The following is a 20,058-nucleotide window of genomic DNA, read 5'->3' on the forward strand; positions in this document are numbered from 1 at the left end:
TACCCATGCATCAATAAAGAAAATGGTTAATATTTTAAAGGTCCCTTTTTGGCAGATAAATATTTCCCCCTTTCCTCCCTATGGCCTTCCTGGATGTGTACCATTTCCCATCGCTCCCAACACTTCCACCTATATCCCTCCTCTGGCTTCAAATTTTGTACATCTTTTATCCTTATCACACACATTTTGTCTCTTCATCTCTGGCCTTTGTCCAACCATCTGCCATTCAACCCCCTGCACCACCCTGCCCTTACCTGTATCCACCTATCATTAGCCAGACTTTGAACTGCTTCCTCTCTTCCAGCTTTCTCCCCCTACTGCAGAGAATTGTAATTGAAAGAAATATAGTTGACCAAAATATTGCAGGAAGGAAACAAACTTAAGTAGCAAAGCCAACATTGACATTTCACTGACTAGTTATGAATTGTTTAATTCTGCATGTACATTTTAATGTATCAATTTTGATGACAAAAATTGCATGTGTGATACAATAATCGGAATTTTAAGGCTGTTTTCTGAATAAATCATCTCTGTTAAGGAAGGTTTTAGTTTGCCCATGATGGATGTGTGTCCTATTTAGGAATGGAGATATAAATTAATTTGGATTGCGAGAGAAACTTTAAAATATGGTTATTTTATTTTGGTTATTGAATAATGTCATGGTTGGAAGAGGTCAGTTAGCATATTTGCTCTTTTGGAAACGATTGTTGCACCAACCTAACAGAATTTGTTTGGTGATAACATTTAACGCAGTCATGTTCTTAATCAAGCTTTTGAATCACTGCCATTCAATTCCGTTACCATTTCAGCACCTTTTATCGGATTACCCTTTAAAGACAGTGGAATACAACATCATATGTCTTATTAATTAACTCTTTAAATATTTGCATACTGGCTAATTGCTGCTGATCTCTTTTCAAAACTGATCATTTTGTGGCCTTCCTGTTCCCGAACTCTACTGCATTCCAGATCACATCTGACTCCGTAACAGAAGTTAAAACATCCTCCCATTTATATTCCAGCCTTCTTGAAACAGAAACAACAGTAGCCTTTTTGATTACTCTCTGTGTCTATGCACGGCTAGTTTTTTGTGATTAGTGTACCTCATCTCCTGAATCACATTAGTCCTCTTCAGTTGCTACTGTCTTCCCTATAATCTTTTATTCTTGAGCTGTGGGGCGGAAAATAGTCCATACTCTATGCTTTTGCAATGATTACTCTGATATTTTTAGAATGGTTTCTAATGTGAAGTCTAACCTGACATAATGCAATTTTTTGCAAAAGGTCGTCAGTACTCTTCAATTATACATGCACTTTTTTGATTATTCTTTAAGAATGTCTAACCAGACATTTTTTATGTTATTGCTCTCATGCTCTGCACAGAAAAAATCCAAATCTACTTTTGCAATATTCAGAGGAAGATAATACACAGAAAAATAATCCTAGGTTTTGCTTCCTTCAGATCCAGTAACCTTTTGTAACTCTACTTTGTCAAATTAATCTGTGTGGAAAATTCTGTCCTATTGCTACTTTGTTACAAGTTATTGACTATTTGTCTTTCTGCAGGATAAGATTATTTTGTTGAAGAATTTTTCTAATTTATCTTAGCAAGACCCACAGTTCTCATAAAACTGGAAGAGACTGGACTGAAAAATTGATCAAAAAATCACAGAGAAATCTCAGAGTTTATAAACCACAGGCAATTGGGGAAATAAAACACTAAAGGTTTCAGTGTCAAATTTAATAGCATGCTCAATTATAAATTGAGGTGCAAACTGCTGGAGGAACTCGGGTGGATCAGGTAGAACCTGTTGCAGAGGGATGGTCAACATTTTGGGTTGAGCCACACTGTCAGGACTGAGTGTGGAGCAACCCACAGCCACGTGGCAGCAGGCTTGGATTGCCGCTGTGAAGAAAGACCCGGTGGGCAGCAACCTGTTGGGGGGAAACTCAGAAGCTGCCGAGCTCAGTCCCGAAGACCGGAGCGTCGAGGAGGAGGGAGCCGCTTGTGACACCAGACGCTAGGAGTGGGCCGGTAGTAGAGGGACGGGGGTATTACCTCCTGCGCTTTCAAGGTCGGCTGCGGGAGGTGCACCCGGGACACAGAGGGGGTCGGGTGAGGAGAGGGACGTCGGTTCGCGGGCTGAGCCGGTCGAGGGCGATGGAGGCGGCCCTACGGCACCCTGGGGCTTACCTGGATCGGGAGCCGCTCCAGTACACCCAGCACGTGGAATGGACTTTTTGGAAATGGAGCCAAAATATGATGATTTGTGCGTGTGTGATCTGCGCAAAAATAATTTTACTCTGCAGTGCACATGTGACAATAAGCACCATTGAGAGTTGAGATAGCCAGAATAAAGAGATGAGGGAGAGGGGTGAGGCAAGTGGTGGCAGGCGATAAGTGGATCCATGTGAGGAGTGGTTAATGGGCAGGTGCATCCTGGTGGAGGAGGGATGGGTGGAGATGGCAGCAAGGCCAGGAGATGATCAGTGGAGATAAAAAAAAGGGCTGCAGATATTGGAACTTGATGAGAAAGGTAGGTGATGAAGTGAAACCAGATAAGGCAGGGATAGTGGGAAGCTGAGAGAGAAGGGATGGGGGCTAAGTATGTGGGAGGTGGCTATAACCAGGTAGGAAGGGAAAATAATCTAGGGTAACATGGGGCAGTGGATCTGGGTGAATCGAGATTCACAGTGGCGCAGCAATAGAGTTACTGCCTTACAGTGCGAGAGACCTGGGTTCAATCCCAATTATGGGTGCTTTCTGTACCGAGTTTGTATGTTCTCCCTGTGACTGAGTGGGGTTTCCCGGGGTGCTCCCGTTTCATCCCACATGCCAAAGATTTGTAGGTTATTTGGCTTCAGTAAAAATAATTGTCCCTAGTCTCTGACAGCACCTCATATTTCGCCTGGGCAGCTTGCAGCCCGGTGGTATGAACATCGACTTCTCCAACTTTAGATAGTTCCTCTGTCCCTCTCTTCCCCTCCTCCTTCTCAGATCTTCCTCTATCTTCCTGTCTCCACCTAAATCCTTCCTCTGTCCTGCCCCCCTGACATCAATCTGAAGAAGGGTCTCGATCCGAAACGTCACCCATTCCTTCTCTCCTGAGATGCTGCCTGACCTGCTGAGTTACTCCAGCATTTTGTGAATAAATACCTAGTCTCTGACTGGTCAGCATGGACTCGTTGGGCCGAAGGGCCTGTTTGTGCACTGTATCTCTAAAGTCTAAGAGCCTAAAGATAGGAAATGAGGGGATGTGGGTTACCTGAAACTGGAGAATCAAATGTTCATGCCATTGAGTTGTAGACTACACAGAGGGAATATGAGGCGCTGATCCTCTATTTTGCGTTTGGCATCGGCCTACAGTGGAGAAGGCTGGTAACCGATGGATCCATGTGGTAATGGGGAGGAATGCCATGCAACCTGGAGCTCAAGAAGGCCATTGACATAGAACACAATGTAGGAAGGAACTACAGAACCTATTCCTTCTCTCCAGAGATGTTGCATGTCCAGCTGAGTTTCTCCAGCTTTTTGTGTCTATCTCCGTCATTGAACCCAGTGCTTGGCAAATCTCAGTTTGCGCTTGGTCTCGCCGATGTAGAGGACCCCACATCAAGAGCACCAAATGCATTGGGCGAGTTGGAGGAAACGCATGTGAATCTTTGCCTCACCTGGAAGGGCTCTATAGGAGCTGGATGATAATGAAGGAGGTGGTGTAGGGATAAGTGTTGAAGCGCCTAAAGTAGCAGTGGAAAGTGCCAGCAGTCATGGAGGGATGATGTGCTGGATTTGGAGGCTGGAAGGGCTTGAGAGTTTAGACTATAGACTTTAGAGATACGGTGGGAAAACAGACCACTCGGCCCACCGAGTCCACGCCTGTATGCTAACACTATTCTAAACAGTGGGACCAATTTACAATTTTACCGAAGCCAATTAACCTACAAACCTGTACCTCTTTGGAGTGTGGGAGGAAACCGGTGCACCCGGGGTCACAGGGAGAATGTACAAACTCTGTACAGACAGCACTCGTAGACCTCTCTGGCACTGTAAGGCAGCAACTCTACCGCAGTGCCACTGTGTCGCCCATAAAAAGAGGTGAGAACCACGGGTACCCAATCTCTGCTCTTTCGCCCACCCAGCGACACCCATTCCCCACCTAGCCCTATCTGCCCATCATCCCCTCTGCACTGGATCCACCAATTTCCAGCCTCCTTCTCTAGATAGACACAAAATGCTGGAGTAACTCAGCGGGACAGGCAGCATCCCTGGAGAGAAGGAATGGGTGACGTTTCGGGTCGAGATCCTTCTTAAGAAGTCTTGGCATAAACAGTCAGGTTCCATGCTTAACAACACCTGATACATCCATTGCAAGTGAACGTCTATTATGAATCTCTGAGCACTGCTGGTAAAGGAGTGAAAGGGTCTGAAGAAGGGTTTTGACCCGACAAGCCACCCATTCCTTCTCTCCAGAGATGCTGCCTGTCCCGCTGAGTTACTCCAGCATTTTGTGTCTATCTTCAGTTTAAACCAGCACCTGCAGTTCCTTCCTGCTCCTTACTTTTCTACTGGCCACCTCTCCTCTAAACTTTCATCTTGATGCAGGGTCTTAACCTGAGATTTCAGTCATCACTGTGTCATGTGCACTGAGTTCTTGCAGTGGGATAGACACAAAATGCTGGAGTAACTCAGCAGCCCACGCAGCTTCTCTGGAGATAAGGAATAGGAGGCATTTCGGGTTGGGACCCTTCTTCAGTAGTTTGCTTTTTGCTCAAGACTACAAAGGTTAGAGGTTATGGGGAGAAGGCAGGAGAATGGGGTGAGGAGGGAGAGATAGATCAGCCATGATTGAATGGCGGATGGGCCGAATGGCCTAATTCAGCTCCTAATTCAGACTTGATGGGCCGAATGGCCTAATTCAGCTCCTATTACTTATGATCTTATGATTCCAGCATCTGCTGTTTCTTGTGGCTCCATGAATCGAGATGTTTGGGTTTTATGGTCTTGACTTTCTGACAGCCAACCAATTAAAGTGAACTGTTTGCAGAACCCATGATTTATACAATGGATTTATAGGAGCAGCAATGACAACATAGCTTTTTGGAAATGTGTATCTTGTGCTGTTTTTTTACGGTAAAGTCAATCAATTTATGGTGTATTGTTCAGGGATATACTAGACACTAACCAGAGAATTTGGTTTTTTTTGTTACCTACTATTATCCAATCTTGGTGCAAAAATCCAATCTTGAATGTTGTTAATGGCCACTGCCAAGTCATTGAGGACTGATAGTAAATTTCACCTTTTGAATTCTGTTGCTTGCTTTTTAATTAGTTATCTTGAACATTCTGAACATCTTTTGCAATAATTTAAAATCTTTCTCTTTTTTTCTAAAACAAATGAGACTGTAATGGCGAGTGACTTTTTAATTTTACTCCTCAGAAAGTCTGGACGTTATTGGGCATCTTTCAAAATGGGAAAGAGAAAAATATGATTTTTCTAGTTCTTCATTTCTGTGGGTTTTTATTTTGACTTTATCCCAGATAGTCACGTGAGGCACTTTGGCGTCTATTTCAGCCTAAACGGGTCATGTTTTTCTTTAACAATCATATTTTGTGACTTGACTAATTTAATATTAATTCACAGGGTGTGGGCACAGCTGATAGAAAAGCTGACGTAAAGCTAACAATGGCCTGTTTCTGTTATCATCGTAACTTTTTTGCATATCTTTAATTCATCGTTCTTTATTTCTCGACATCATCTCCTATATCTCTCCTTTCCCTTATCCCTAACCAGTCTGAAGAAGGGTCTCGACCCGTAACGTCGCCCATTCCTTCTCTCCAGACATGCTGCCTGTCCTGCTGAGTTACTCCAGCATTTGTGTCTATCTTCTGAATTGTCCATTCATGGTTCTGTTCAATTTTGGTCGGTAGATAAATAAAGGAAAAGAACTGAAACTCTTGAAGATGTGCATCTTCATGTAAGAGGCCTTGATGTGTAAACTATATTTTCTACCAGTAATCTGTGAATTACCTTTTGAATTGTATTTTCATTTCCACTGCAAAAGTCCTATGAGGCTCGACAAGTACTGCACAAAGCCGACCATTTTCCATGAATACTTGCATGTTTTATTTCTCTCGGGAAGCAGATGGGCTTTTACATTGGGTTCATGCCACAATTGGAGGAAGGCTTTGTATATTTACAGAAGTTGGAAGAAGGCTGTTTCTTTTATATGCCATTGAACAGTCTGAAACAGTCACAAAATGCTGGAGTAACTCAGCAGGTCAGCCAGCATCACGGGAGAAAATGGAATGAGACCATTCTTCAGATCCGTAACATCAACTATCTGTTTTCTCCAGAGATGCTACCTGACCCGCTGGGTTACTCCAGCATTTTGTGTCTATCTTTGCTATAAACCAGCATCTGCAGCTCCTTTTTATGACTGAAACATCTACTGTTGGGCCCAAGAGAACTCAGCCATTAGCTCAGCGAACTCTACATGCGGAATGTTACCAATATTCGCTTCCTTTGGTAACAGACCAAAAATCCTCAAAACACGTCTTTTGTATAATTTTGCAAGCAAATTCCCAATGCACAAATACTTGAGTTGCAAGCTCATCCAATTTGGGTTGCAGCCATCCAGTTTGTATCTAATTAAAATAAAAGTAGAGTCATTGAGTCGTGTAAAACAGAAACAGGCTCTTGAGCGAGATGAACTCAGTAGTATTTAATAAGTGCCATATCAAAAACAATTTTTAATTTTCGCAGAGACACAAAGTGTTGGAGCAACTCAGTGGGTCAAGCAGCATCTCTGAATAGCATTGATAGGTAACGATTCGGTTCCAGACCCTTCTTCAGACACTGAAGAAGGGTCCCCACCCAATACATCACCTATCCATGTTCGTCAAAGATGCTGCCTGACCTGCTGGGTTACTCCATCACTATTATCTTTTGTAAACCAACATCTATAGTTCCTTGTATCTCTTTAATTTTCATCGGGTTTTAGAGAGCTTAAAAATAACCATTATTTTAATGACAATCTAATAAATTCAGTGTACCACTTTCCGAACTGATTTTCACTTTTGTTAATGCACCGGTGGCTCTAGGTGTTACGGAGCACACTTGGACAAAGACAGCTGAGGGAGACTTTAGAAAGGATACCTCCTGCCTGCTTTCTGAAAAGCTTTTTTAGAGACTGTATCTTCAATTTGCCGCTTCAGAGTGCCACTCTATTTCAGGCTGTGTGAGTGTTAGCTATGCTTTTGAATTTCATGCTGGGAGACAGTTGACCAAAGCTGATCCAGTGATGCTTGTTGCTCCTTCTGGAAGTGAAGTGCCAAATTTTCATCCTCTGTCAAAGTAAATGGAATGGAAATGTTACCCAGCTTATTGTGTGCAGGGCATCTTTCCAAAAACTGGATATTAAATTGCTGTGACACTGCTGTAGTAACTATTATTGTTGTTTAGTTGAAACATAATCATTCTGACTGGAAAGAATGTTCTGATCTTTACAGTAATCACCCCATTTTTTTCCTAAATGCCATCAATTGTTTGACGTTAAGAAAGTTGTGCTGGTTCAGACTTGGGAATCCTTTGGTTTAAAATCTATGACGTGAAATACAAAAGTAATGCAAACATTTATTTTCAGCAAATTTGTGCCACCTAACTAACATTCCTCAACATATATCTCTCGGTCTGAAGAAGGGTCTCGACCAGAAATGTCACCCATTCCTATCCAGAGATGCTGCCCTGTCCCGCTGAGTTACTCCAACATTTTGTGTTTATCTCTGTCACCCAGGTTAATGAGCTCTTTAGCTTTCAGTGAATAAAAGGTGTTGCTTTTTTTCTGGGAAGGTAAAAGATGTCAAAACACCTTGCAAAACAATAGTGAAAGGCTTGGATAGAGTGGATGTGGAGAGGATGTTTCCACTAGTGGGAGAGTCTTGGACTGGTTTCCATAGCCCCAGAATTAAAGGACGTTCTTTTAGGAAGGAGATGGGGAGAAATTTATTTAGTCAGAGGGTGGTGAATCTGTGAAATTCTTTGCCACAGAAGGCTGTGGAGGCCAAGTCAGTGGATATATTTAAGGCGGAGATAGATAGATTCTTGATTAGTACGGTTGTTAGAGGTTATGGGGAAAAGGCAGGAGAATGGGATTAGGAGGGAGAGATAGATCAGCCATGATTGAATGGCGGAGTAGACTTGATGGGCCGAATTCTGCTCCAATCACTTGATCTTATGATCTTATGACAAGGGCCAATGTGGGATAAAGGTCAAGTGGATGTTAGTGGTCAGAATTGAATGACAATGCCAATCCAAGGCAACAGTTCATTAAAAGGTGCAAATAAAGCAATGAAGTTAATTTCCGGAACTGAAAAGTGGAGAAGTTGGATTGAATTGTGTGGAATGGTGGAATCTCAAGCTTTCAAATGTTTACTCTTCAGGAAGTTTTGAACTAGTTATTGTGCACAGTATTGTTTCAAACACAGCACCTTGAGACTTGTGAGGATCAGATGTTGGCACATGGAGCTATTTGCTCTATACTTGCCATGGAGTCCAACAATGACACAGTGTCTCCCTGAAGTAACGGATCAGAACCATTTCACAAGTGGCTCTCAGCTTTATGCTCGGTGGTGACCCAGCACCAGAAAGGCATCCAGTTCATATCAACAGTCGACAGAGGTTTGGTTTTAGTTTAGATTAGTTTAGTTTAGTTTAGAGATACAGCGCAGAATCAGGCCCTTCGGCTCACCGGGCTCACGCCAACCAGCGATACCCGCACACTAACACTATCCTACACCCACTAGGGACAATTTTTACATTTACCAAGCCAATTAACCTACAACCCTGTATGTCTTTGGAGTGTGGGAGGAAACCGAAGATCTTGGAGAAAACCCATGCAGGTCACGGGGAAAACGTACAAACTCCGTACAGACAGCACCCTTAGTCGGGATCGAACCCGGGTCACTGGCGCTGCATTCGCTGTAAGGCAGCAACTCTACCGTGTTTCCTTATTTGACATAACATTGGTATTGGTTTGTTCTTGTCACATGTACTAAGATACAGTGGAAAACTTTGTTTGCATGCAATTCAGTTAAATTGTGCTACACAGGGCTACAATCAAGCCACACAGGTAAGAGGAAAGAGAAAAATGCCAACGAGCTCAATACAATGTTACCGCATCATAGCATTGCAGTTACAGAGTAAACATGCAAGATCTGCAATGAAGTTGATTGAAGGACAGGGACTACACCATTTCATTTCAGTTTCTTGTCCCTGCTAACCACCAGGATATTGATAATAGGGGTAAAAAACAAACTGCTGGAGAAACTCGGTGAGGTGATCAGCAAGGAAACTCCCAGGTTTCACACCCTGGAGAAGCATTATGGGAGTGAAAAGGAAGAATGAAAAAGTGTTGGGGCAGCAATGCAGGCTGGCTCGATATTGGTCTTCATTGAGATCGTCACTGCAGTAGAACCATTCGTTAGATCATGGCTTCCATTTCATCAAGAAGCAAAGTAAATTGGAGACTAATTTCTGTTGGTAGACACATTTGAAGAGGAAGTCTCTCTAATGAAGTCAAAGGTTTGGTTAGTGCAAAAAACCCCATATCTCTAAGACATTTTCTTGATGTCACACAATGAAGGTCGTGTCCACTCAGCCTCCAGATGGACTGAATCCATGATGAGATTCAGGGAGCGTTGAGAGAAAAAGATTCAATGATGTTCTGACTTGGAGGATTCAAGTGATGATTTTCCACATGGCAAAGAGCAGGCGGAGAGCCTCTTCTTACAAAAGCAATGCACCACATCTCAAATTAACTTCTACCAAGCTCTATCAATGGTAATGTCCGTCGGCCCCAAGTTGGCCTCATCTGTCACATCAGACCCCACTAAACTGGATGGGATTCAAGTCATCTTCAATCCCAGGTATTTGATCCCTCAGAGAAGCCAAATGAATGGCTGGTGTGATCGGTAGAAAATGTTTGACCTTGCCTGTTTTCTGTGAAAGTCATTCAGGTATGCTGTTATTAGTTGTAGGAATTCAATCCTGCATCAGTGTTTGCAAAGCAAAATGTTGATTTTATTTCGGAAATAGAAATCACATTGGCCTGGTGCAACTTTACTAATGATTTAAGGTGATGACTTCAATCAAAGCAGAAAATGCTGTAAATCTCAGGTCAGGCAACATATGTAATGAGATAAATGGTTAACATTTTGGGTCGGTGACCTTTTAGAGTTTCAGCATCTCCAATATTTTTATTTTTATTTCATTGAACTTTTCATTTGGTTTATGATTAATGCTTATGGACGTGCTTGCTTGAAGAAATTTGTAGAGATGCAGCTAAAGATGGCCTTAAGAAACTACAATATTTAGTTTAGTTTAGAGAAACAGTGTAGAAACAGGCCCTTCAGCCACTGAGTCTGTGCCAACCAGCAATCAGCCATATACTAGTTCTATCCTACACTCCAGGGACAATTTACTGAAACCTAATCTACAAAGATGCACGTCGTTGGAAAGTCAGAGGAAACCGGAGCATCCAGGGAAAACATGCGGGTCACAGGGAGAATGTACAAACTCCATACATATATATCACCCAGAGTCAGGATCTAATCCAGGTCTCTGGTGCTGTAAGGCAGCAGCTCTACCACTTCACCACCCTGTAAGTGATACATCCTTTCATTCCAATTTAATAGTTAACGCTTAAATGTTTTGAGCAAGTAAGGTAACATGTGTCATTGGGAGATTTTGATGTCACCCACAAGATTGAAATTTGAGATGAGTTTAGTTTAGATATTCTGTGTGGAGATAAGCCCTTCGGTCCGCGCTGACCATCGATTACCCGTTCACACTAGTTCTATGTTTTCCCACGTTCTCATCCACTTCCTGTACACCAGGAGGATTTTTTTACAGAGGCCAAATAACTTACAAACCTGCACGTCTTTGGGATGTGTGAGTAAACCGGAGCACCCACATGGTCACAGGGAGAAGGTGCAAATTCCACACAGACACCACCCTTTGTCGGGATCGAACTTGGGTCTCTGGCACCGTGAGGCATCAGCTCTACACTGTGCCGCTTACCAGCGATATGTTAGTCAAATAAAGCAACCCCTGCATTAATTCTCTCTCCATCCCCCCCCCCCCCCACCCAAGTCGCACCAGCTTCTCGTTCTCACCTAGCAAACAGCTAACAATGGCCTGTTTCCTTTATCATCGTTACTTTTTTGCATATCTTTCATTCACTTGTTTCATCCATATCTCTTGTTTCCCTTTCCCCTGACTCTAGTCTGAAGAAGGGTCTCGACCCAAAACGTCACCCATTCGTTCTTTCCACAGATGTTGCCTGTGTCCCTGAGTTACTCCAACATTTTGTGTCTGCCTTCCCATTCCTTCCTCTTTTACTTTGCCACTCCCTTCTTATTCCCCCACTTTTTATTTTGCTTTGTCCTTTTTATTCCCCATAAATGTCATCTGATTGCCCACCTTTTAAAATGTTTGAACATTTCTATTTTCCATCAAGCTCTATCTATGGTCGAGTCTTGTGTGATTTTTGTTCTCATTTTTCCACAAATTACTTATAAACATACAAAATCTTGAAAGCATGTACCAGCAGATTCAGCAACAGATTAATTCCTGCTGTTAACCAGACTACTGAACCATCTTGCCATGAGTCAGGGTATAGTCCCAATGTTCCATCCTACCTCATTGTGGACATTGGACTTTTCTCTGTAACAGCAATGCTATAATGTTGTGGCACTATATTCTACACTCTGCTATTTTTCTCTTTGCACTTCCTATTGTACTTGAGTGTGGCTTGATTGTACTCATGTTTAGTATAATTTGATTTGACTAGATAGCATGCAAACAAAAGCTGCCTACTGCAACACAGTACACGCGACATTGATAAGCCTATAATAAATATCAGTTTCCAATTTCCCGTCAGCTGTAACCTATATTAATTTGCTCATTGTCATCTGGATCTGAAACATTGTCATCCGAATATGGCAAAAATCATGGAGAGTAACCGGAATCTTTTTTGTTCTAGTTGTTTGGTGTAATTTGAGTTTTTATTCCTGGATGAGTTATCACCAGCAACGTAGACATGAACAGCTGGTAGCAAAGTGCTTATGTTACTGGCCTAACAATTGAGAGATCTGGATTTAATGATCTGCAAAGTCAGGTGGCTAGGGAATTTAAACTAAATTAAGTGGAATTTTTAAGGAATAGGCATTAAATATTAGTTTAATCATTGATGGCCATATCCCGTGAATGAATAAGTGTTCTGCCTTTATTAATAGTTTTTTTTTGTGCTGAGGGAGGGCTGTACTGCCAGGAATGGGGCCTTTCTAATGACGTATGATCTTATCAGCCCTTGTGTGTAGATGCATGCTATTATTCAAAGAAGAGTAGAGATTGTAACCGGGTAAACTGCCAGCATTTACTCCTGTATTAATTGTAATGGAAACTATTTATCTACCTTTTCTCTGCACAAACTGGCCACCATGTTACCCGCAGACGACAGTGGCAACATTTCAAAACCACAATATTAATTGTAAAATTGTTGGGACACCGCTCACAACGTCAGTATGAAATCCAATTTTCCTATTCAGTGGAAATTTAAAAAAATCAATGTAAAAATGTTAAAATCTTTGTCATCTGTATTTATTGATGGATGATGAGATTGATGAATTTGGCTGATGAGATGGTTTTACTGCAAAAAAATTATCCTTTGATGTACATGAAAATAAGATTTCCAGTGACAGGAGACAATTGTAAGAACAAAATGACCCTGTGGCACTAAAATAGCAAAATCAATTGTGTTAAATTGGATGACTTAGCAAATGTTTTACACAGAACGGAATAGATATCAACACCACCTATTGCATTTTTACGGTTGTTACCAGAACTGTGAATTAGATTTTATCCAAGCAAAATCCAAGATGCAGCACAATGTCACAAAGAGTTAGAGTTGAGTTTGAGTAAAACATTTATTATGGGTGAAAATATGTCCAGGAGATTGTGAGTTCTTTGTTTATTGACTACCACAAAATGAACATTTTAATAAATAAAACTTCGTAGCAGGATTCTGTCAGTTGTTGGAAATAACTGTGGTGTCCCAAAGATAAATAAACTATTTGCTGAAGGAAGAAATGTATCAGTGGGTGAAGAATTATGGAGCTATTGTCAGTCTGCTGGCCCTTGAATACTCCGTGATTGGTGCAGCATATGTGTAAATGCCATTTATCATTATTCCTGATTGTTTGACAGGTGCTTCCCATGCATTTCTTCGCAGCGTGAAATAAATAGTAAATTTCTTTATAAAGGTCCGACAGAAAGTCACTTTCAAAGTGTTCACATCCTGGATCAAATTGAAGTCTGCTAAGGATGAAGCATGATATTGAAAATCGAGCTGAATATCATATGAGTTGCAGAGTAGGCAAAAATAAAACACTGACATGTTTGCCGATGCCTTTATGTTGCTGGCCCCTAGTCATTGTTGATGGCTCACAAGTTGTCGATATGCATCCAATTACTGGATGTTGCATGGTTTCAGCTGGGAAGTGCAAATATTCAAATAACTCAAACATGCCACTGTGGCATGGCACTCGAAAAGCTTCTGGGGTAGTAATCGGCGAGCAAAACTTCAGCACCCACACAGATGAGCTGAATTAAAGCAAAGGTCAGAATATACATAACTGGTAAAATTCATGTCTCCCTTCTGAATCAAGGACATTTGCTTTAACAGCTTCGTATTTGGCGAATAGAAAATTTGGCCTTGAAGGGAAATCATCCCATGACATATGTACCAATACCAAAAATCCCAGCAATTATTAAAATCCTGAATTCCTGAAGTAGGAAATAATTTCTGGATTAATAAATTCAGAAATTCAGAAATAAATTCCTGAATTAGGAAATATTTTTTTCTGAATTAGAATAGTAATTTAAGGAACGATGTACAAAGAGATATAAAAGAGAACTCTACATTGATGTTTTGGTTTAAAATGCACAGCAATAATGGTTTCTTATACTGTAATGTTAACTCTCTTTCTCTTTCTGCAGGTGCTGCCTGACCTGATTTTTACAGAATTTTCCTTTGTTTGTTCAGATTGCAAGCATCTGCAGTTTAAAAAAAAAAGATATTTTTCTGATTTGTGTTGAATGTTCTAAAATAATTTTGTAGGGGTGGAGGAGTTGGAGGAAACAAGTTGGGAGGTGGGAGAGGGGCATTGAGGTACAGGAGGTGGAGGTGGTCAAGGAGACATGTCATAATGCTGATGCGAGTGCTATGTTTGGGGACATGCCTCCCCATTATTAAACAGCCACCTTTGCACCAATGATGATTTGATTCATCCTACTCAAGATTTGAGCCAATGGGCTGGATCACTGTTTCTTAACACCAATCCACTTTACTAATTTCAGCTAATGTAACAATCTTTTGACCATTAGTGGCACAACTGGCACAGTTGCTGCCACACATCGCAAGACACTCAGGGTCACTCCTGGCTTTGACTGCTGTCTGTGTGGAGTTTGCACCTTCCCCATGTGAAGCATGGGTTTCTACTGGATGTTCTGGTTCCCTCACACATTCTAAACACATGCAGGTTTGTACACTAATTGGCATCTAAATTGCCCTTAGTGTGTAGGGAGTAGATGAAAAAGAGAAATAATACAGAACTGGTGTGAACGGGTGATTGATAGTCGGTGTGGACTCATTGCATCAACGGACCTGTTTCCAAGCTGTATCTCTAAACTAAACCATTGAAATTTGCCAAAGAACGATTGAAGTGAAGTTCTCTCCCCTTTTCACTCCCATGAAATGCAAAAGATTATCCTCCATCAAATTTTCTCTTTTGCAGCAAAAGGTCAGTTTTCTCTTTCTCCCTTCAAACATCTCGAAACAGCAACAGATTTTGAAGAAAAAAAATGTAAACGACGTGACTCAGTATTTTGTGTGGGTGTGTTTAGTTTAGAGATACAGTGCGGAAACCGGCTCTTTGGCCCACCGTCCATGCCGACCAGTGATCCCCACACACTAACGCCATCCTACACACTTGGGACAATTAAAAATATTTACCGAAGCCAATTAACCTACAAATCTGTGCGTCTTTGGAATGTGAGAAGAAATCTGAACACCCAGGGAAAACCCACGCTGTCATGGGGAGAACATACAAACTCCGTACACACAGCACCCGTAGTCAGGATCGAGCCCGGGGGTCTGTGGTGCTGTAAGGCAGCAGCTCTACCGAGGCACCACCGTGTCGCCCTATGTTACCTGACCTGAGATTTCCAGCATTTCCTGCCTCGGCTGGCCCTGTGTTGCCTGTGTGTGTGTCTATGTGAGATCATGCACCATAGCACAGTGACAAAGCACATATCCAATCTTAGGAACTGACATGTATTTGTCAGGCTTTGTGAAGGCTGTGACTGAAGTACTGCAGAATAAATGCGAAAACATGAATATCCTGTGTTCAGAAAGCAGGTTGCTGGAATCGGCTCGTGGTGATCGGTTGCAACAAAGGTCAATATTTTAAATTATTCAAAGTGTAAACAGACTCACATTGGCAATCTTTCTACACCTGTCAAAATCAATCTGTTCTTTCGCTCACTTGTGAAATAGTATTAGCTATGAATAACCCCAACTCATGCTTATCTTGTGCTTTTCTGACTGTAGGGTGTTTTTGTACCCTTCACCCTTCTCGCCAGCAATGCGTGTGCCAGGATTTCCAAAATAGGATCTAGAAATGGCACCGTTCTTTGAACAAAAGCAATCTTGGTATCGGTGCACTGCGATCATTTTATTGTTCATTTAAAGTACCAGGAGGTCAGATTGTTTGGCTGACTTCTGCAATACATTGGTGCTTTATCAATGTCCATCTGTAATGGATTAACAATGATGTGGAAACAGCATTTTAACCACATCCAATGTCAGTTAAATGAAAATTATTTGTTTTGCTGTTAGTGTTTCTGGATATGAAAGAGATGTACAGATCTTGTAATGTCTGGAATATGTGGAGAGAAGGAACAGACTGATAATTCAATGATATTAGTTTGATTTTAAAAAAAAAGATGTTTGAAATTACAGTATTACTTTCAAAGAATGTTAAGAGTCACCTTAACACTCTAGGAAAATTGCATAAAGAGCAAGATCTTGCATTGTTTGAGACACAGAAGACCACCATCTGGTGTCATGATGTAGTGCAATATTCCACATTGATGGTCTTATTTAGTCTTAAAAGGATGAAGTATAATGCAAGCAACACTCTCTCATACGCATTGGAAGGTTGGAATTCAATCAATGAATGGATGGTGCATTGATGGGGTCAGAGCAGGTATGTTCTCCCAATGGACTCAGAGGGACTCAGAATAGTGTTACAGGAGGAATGTTCTTTGTGCAAGAGGGCTGCAAAGACCATTCAGTGGATAGGAAGGAGCCCTCTGTAAAGATATGATTGCAGTCTGTGATTATCTGCACATTTGAGAAGATGGGAAGGGATGTATTGTGTACATTTTTTATCTCCTCGGTCAAGATAGTATAAACTTAAAAAGGAGTACAAAAACGATTAACTAGACTGATTGCTGAGATGGCAAGGTGAGTTATTACTTCAGATAATGGCAACCCCTCCCTTTCCACCCCGCCCCCTCCTCCCTCCCCCACCCTGTGCCCTACCTGGACGTACCTATTTCTACCTTCTAGCTTCACAATTCACTACTCCTCAATCTTTTGTCCCACACCTTCTGTTTTTTCATCTCTGGCTTTTGTCCAGCCATCTGCCTATCGAATAACCCTCCTCACCTTTGTTGGTCCATTACCCACGAGGCTTTGGCCTGGCTCTCCTCTCTTTGAGTTTTCGTTCTTTAGTCTGAAGAAGGGTCCCAACCTGAAACATCACCTATCCACATTCTCCAGGGATGCTGCTTGATGCCACTGAGTTACTTCAGCACTTTGTATCTTTTTTGAACCTTTTTGGGGGAAAAAACAGCATCTGCAGTTCATTGATTCTACATTAAGCTGACTGCTGTTTAGTCTATTCATGCGCCCATTTATTAACTAGGATGTAGCATATGCCATTCTCTATCTCCTGAATCTGTAGATATTTGGTAACTGCAGCCAAGTCTTCTGCAAATGTTCTATCTTAATTCCCATTTCTGGTACCATTTTAAGTTGTGGTACATTGAGAATCTCAACCCCATCTTCTTTTTATTGAGATTCCAACAGCATTAACTGAAGGCAGTTGTAAAGTACTCATTTTCTACCGCACCCACACCAATAAAGAACATAAATTACTTTATTGATCTCTGATCAGCCTCACTTCTCATGCTACAGATTATTATTTGAATGATGTCAAGTTAGGAAAAGGGGACGTACAACGTGATCTGGGTGTCTTAGTGCATCAGTCACTGAAAGGAAGCATGCAGGTACAGCAGGCAGTGAAGAAAGCCAATGGAATGTTGGCATTCATAACAAGAGGAGTTGAGTATAGGAGCAAAGAGGTCCTTCTGCAGTTGTACAGGGCCCTAGTGAGACCACACCTGGAGCACTGTGTGCAGTTTTGGTCTCCAAATTTAAGGAAGGATATTCTTGCTATTGAGGGCGTGCAGAGTAGGTTTACTAGGTTAATTCCCGGAATGGCGGGACTGTCATATGTTGAAAGACTAGAGCGACTAGGTTTGTATACACTGGAATTTAGAAGGATGAGAGGGGATCTTATCGAAACGTATAAGATTATTAAGGGGTTGGACATGTTAGAGGCAGGAAACATGTTCCCAATGTTGGGGGAGTCCAGAACCAGGGGCCACAGTTTAAGAATAAGGGGTAGGCCATTTAGAACAGAGATGAGGAAAAACTTTTTTAGTCAGAGAGTTGTGAATCTGTGGAATTCTCTGCCTCAGAGGGCAGTGGAGGCCAATTCTCTGAATACATTCAAGAGAGAGCTAGATAGAGCTCTTAAGGATAGTGGAGTCAGGGGGTATGGGGAAAAGGCAGGAACGGGGTACTGATTGAGAATGATCAGCCATGATCACATTGAATGGCGGTGCTGGCTCAAAGGGCCGAATGGCCTACTCCTGCACCTATTGTCTATTGTCTACATGTAGGTAGCATTGCAATGTTTAAGAACATTTAGAACAGGTGCATGGATAGAACAGGTTTCGAGGGATATGGGCCAAACGCAGCAGGTGGGACTAGTGTAGATGGAACATGTTAGTTGGTGAGGGTAAGTTGGGCTGAAGGGCCTATTTCCACCCTGTACGAATCTGACTCTACAATCATTTTCCTGCTGATATGCTGAGTATTTCTGTATTCCTATTTATTTTGTTGCCAATCTTAATTCCTGCTCCCACTTTGCTTCTTATTTCCTGTTTAAAAAAAAAAATTATACTTTGAGTTTCCTTTACTTTGCCAATTATTAACTTTGTTGTCTGCAAAATATGGGTGTAAAAATGTGTGCCGGTTTATTAACTTTGAAAATTCCATCATGTGATTGGTTGCCTCAACTACATGATAACATAACTTGCTGCAGACATCAAAGATTCACAAAGAGCTGCAGCAATTGATGGTGTGAAAGGTGGCATTCTTTATAGGTAGTCCTTATTGTGACTTTGCTGCTTACTATAACGATTGAGTCATAAAATAGTCCAAGGAAAGAGAATTTGTATTTTACAACTTTAGGATACCCAAAGCACTTTATGACTCTTGAATTTGTTTCAATTTGTGGGCAAAAGGGGCATGCATTTCTTGGAGGACTGTTTAGTTTAGTTTCGAGATGCAGCGTGGAACAGGCTCTTCGGCCCACTGAATCCGCGCCGAGCAGCACACTAACTCTATCCTACACACGTTAGGGACAATTTACAATTTTACCAGGCCAATTAGCCTACAAACCTGTATGTCTTTGGACTGTTGTGCAAACGGTTCATGCAGGATTTACAAAATCCACGCAGTAGATTCAACAATATTCTTCTCCAAACAGAGCAGTGCATTTTATACAAATGCAATATCTGCTGGCAAATAAGCCCTGTGCGATCCAGTTCCCAATCGTTTCAAAACGGGCAGGAACTTTGCTCGAACTTTCACTGTGAGAAGCAAGGAAATTAGCAGCTACGACATAGAGAATCAAAATAGTAAATGCAGGTGATACCAGGGACAGGTAGAAACTGTGGAGGAAGAAACAATTAATATTTCAGTTCTCTGACCCATCCTCCACGTAGCATCAATAAAGGTCATTGATCTGAAATATTCAGTTCATTTCTCTTGCCCACATACCTATTCCTTTTCTCCAGAGATGCTGTCTGACCCGCTGAGTTACTCCAACTTTTTGTGTCTATCCTTCTGACCTGCTCTGTATTTCCCAAATCCTATCCTATTTGCCTATTTAAAAAAAAAAAAAAAATCACCTATTAACTGCCATGCTTTGTCCTGCCCCTCCTCTCTTCCAGCTTTCTTTCTCCTCCACCCACCCCTCCCCACCATAATTAGTCCGAAGAAGGGTCCCGATTCACAGTGTCACATATCCACGTTCTCCAGGGATGCTGCTTCACCCGCTGAGTTACTCCAGCACTTTTGGTCCATTTTTGTAAATTAGCATCTGCAGTTCCTTGTTTTCCCAAATCCTCACCTTATTTCATACTTCCTCTAGATTTCAAGCATCGTGCAATTTATTTTGCTTTTTCAACCATGGAATCAAAGACTTGTCACAGCACAGGAGGAGGCAGAAAATCTAAGCGAGTCTGCCTGTCCATCTGCTCAATAGATTTCTTCCATATATTATAGTTCACTCTCCTCTAATATAATATCTATCTTTTCTGGAGAGTATGTACCTTTGTTTCTGCCTGGCAACAAAAAGAAAGTGCTACAGTTGGAAGATGTAGGGTTACTCAGAACATTTAGCAATAATAAAATCAGTTCCTCCATTCTTAAGAGTAACATTATGCTCTTTTAGTACATTTTAGCACTCTTGGTTACATGGTGTATACTAAATTTTTGAAGCTTCATGTAATGCAGAGCTATACAGCTCAAGGTTTAAGATGCAGAAATAATTAATTGTTACCTGATTTCTATAATCTT

At 41.6% G+C, this 20,058-nt stretch overlaps 1 protein-coding gene across 2 annotated transcripts in view; it reads left to right on the forward strand.

Moving 5' to 3' along the window:
* schip1 (schwannomin interacting protein 1) overlaps positions 1-20,058 on the forward strand; it is a 558,202-nt gene that overhangs the window by 22,781 nt on the left and 515,363 nt on the right. The gene's annotated exons all lie outside the window — the stretch shown is intronic.

Source organism: Rhinoraja longicauda, chromosome 13, assembly GCF_053455715.1.
Source record: "Rhinoraja longicauda isolate Sanriku21f chromosome 13, sRhiLon1.1, whole genome shotgun sequence".
Lineage (NCBI taxonomy): Eukaryota > Metazoa > Chordata > Chondrichthyes > Rajiformes > Arhynchobatidae > Rhinoraja > Rhinoraja longicauda.